This window comes from Myzus persicae, unplaced genomic scaffold (genome assembly GCF_001856785.1).
Source record: "Myzus persicae strain clone G006 unplaced genomic scaffold, MPER_G0061.0, whole genome shotgun sequence".
Taxonomy (NCBI): domain Eukaryota; kingdom Metazoa; phylum Arthropoda; class Insecta; order Hemiptera; family Aphididae; genus Myzus; species Myzus persicae.
In genome coordinates, this window is record NW_019101047.1 from 1,338 (window position 1) to 3,887 (window position 2,550).

The 2,550-nt window shown below is 27.2% G+C and overlaps 1 long non-coding RNA gene across 1 annotated transcript; it reads right to left on the minus strand.

Moving 5' to 3' along the window:
* Nucleotides 1-525: 525 nt before the first annotated feature.
* On the minus strand, nt 526-1,840 carry LOC111027511. Its single transcript, XR_002603792.1, has 2 exons — nt 1,664-1,840; nt 526-1,598 (listed from the first exon to the last, which is right to left on the minus strand). It is a non-coding gene; the product is annotated as an uncharacterized LOC111027511 (long non-coding RNA).
* Between the last annotated feature and the right edge of the window lie 710 nt (nt 1,841-2,550).

Sequence of the window (2,550 nt, forward strand, 5' to 3'; positions counted from 1 at the left end):
ATATATTGATAAATATTGGTAAACACATCATATTGTTATTAACATAATAATATAATTTGAATATTTCCTTCATTTTTCTTTATTTTTAGTGCGGCGTTTGAAAACTATTGTGAATTTTATACGGTCTTTTGACAACCCAAAGTACTAAATTTATTCACTTTCCTGCCAGAAAAACTGCTGTAAAAATAAATCGAATATTTTTACTGCTCCAAAAGGTGATAAAAAAACACACAAATAAATATCGCTTTCCTGTTCCTTCCATCAAATCAATTATAATTTTAAAAAATCATTTCAAAACTATTCGTGTACTAATTTTTTCGATTTTTTGCTAACACAACCAAAACTGTTGAACGCAATCAGTTCATCGCAAAAGTACAGTAACGACAAAATAGATTGTAAAGGACATGATGAGCAATCGACATCAACTTAAAAAATGTAAACAAGTTTTTTATTAAAATAGTAAGCGAAGAAGTTAAAAAATATTTTAATTATAAATTGTAATTATAAAATATAAAAAATATTTAAAAAAAAAAATATGCATGCTTTTTTTTTGTTGCAAAACTGGTCACCCTAGCCTATGGCCACAGATCGAGCATGATCCTACCCAATGTCTCCCATCTCATTAACATAAATTCGGGCTGAAAAATCCAGTGGTATGAATTCGGTCGTGGACGGATGACAACTAGGTCCGTCTCCTTAGTTGCTACTTTTGCCGGCTTGGTAGTGGTTGGCGCTCGTTCTCCATCATTCGGGAGTTGTTGAACTTTTTGAACATGAGGTCGGGGGCGACAATGCGCAACACATGTTTCAGGTCGTAGTGGTGCTGAAGTTTTATTTAATGACCAAGCTACATGGTACTCATTAATACTATATGAATTTTATTAATAATGTTAATATTAAAAAGGAATTTTTTTGCCCATGTATTTATACTTAACTCAATTTGAAATTAGGAGTTTGTTGTAAAATTGACATTATAATCAACCTATAATCAACAAGTAACAACCTACTTGAAGTCAAATATTTCTTTGGTTTTCAACTTCAGCATCTTTCCTAGTGGAAGAGTGAATCTAGTTGGTGCTATCGAAAGGTCAAATTTAATATTTTAAGTAGCTCCAGGGGAAACCAAAGATTGAATTAAATGTAAAACGTTAATTTTTAAGCCAAAACAGGTTTTAAAAAAATTCATTTTTTAGTATATCTAACTTAAAAAACCCTATATCCATAATATACATATTATACACATATTATACACAGTATATAATATATTGTATTTTTATATGGGTAGTAAAATGTGATCCATTATACTTAACAAAAATTAAGTTAATCTTCAAATTTAAAAATGCCTGCCTTAATATTAAGTGTTAAGTAATTTTAAGATAAGTTTATTAAAAATAAATAAATGATTTCATATTATTAATGATTAAGTATTTTATTACCCAATGAAGAATCAGCACAAAATTTATCATCAGTCACATAAGGTTCAAATCTGTTTGTAAACTAATTCAAACAAGAACAATCAAATGATCGATGTATGGTAAAGATGCTTCTAATAAAATAGGACTTGAAATGCTTTTTTCTATTTTTCCCCAAAAAACAATCTGTAAAAGTATAAAACAGTTATAATTTACAATATTATAATTAGGTGGCGTTTAATTTTAATCACTTTTTATGTGAGAGTTGGGGATGTGTATAATTAGTTAAACCATACATTATGATGTGTGATTTTGTTTTTATTCAACTGTTAGTGAATATTTTTTGTAGTAGAAATATTATTTTGATTTTCTACTTCAGCATATTTTCAGATGGGAAGGTGAATTTAATTGGTATTTTTAACAAAAAAAATTTGGAGTGTACAATAGTTTTGAAAAATGTTGGGAAAACAATAAAAATAGTTAGTTAATTAGTTAATTAAAAATATTGTTGTATTATCATTATGTAATTGCAGAGTTGGGTAAGTTACTTTTTAAAAGTTACTAAGTTACGTTACAAGTTACAAAACAAAATAGGTAACTTGATTACTTGATAGTTACTCGAATACAAAAGTAATGTGTCACGTTACATTTTTTACTCAAAAGTAACTAGTTACAATGACGTTACTCTTGTGTAATTTACGTTTCATAAAAAAAGTCTTTTTTAAATCAATCTTTTTTTATATTTATTTTATACAATAATGTATTTTCAAAATTTTGATCAGTTATTCTAGCTCGTTTTTTTCGTACAAATATCTCCAGCTACACTAAAGAGCCTTACAACAGAAACTGAAGAAGGGAGTGATGTATTAAACTTTACAAACAATTGTTTCATCATAGGTTAACTATTTAAAATTTTTAAATCGCCTGTATAAGCTGTATTATAATAGTGCTCCACTTCACCATTGGGTTGATCAGAAACTAGGTTAAAATCAGTTAAATTGAAAATAATATTAACACAAAATCGTATATTTATAAAATTATATTAGATTATACTGTGAAAATTTTGTAATTACATAAATACCTACTTAAATTATTAATATAATTACATTTTCTGATGCGGATACGAGGGGAAGGACTG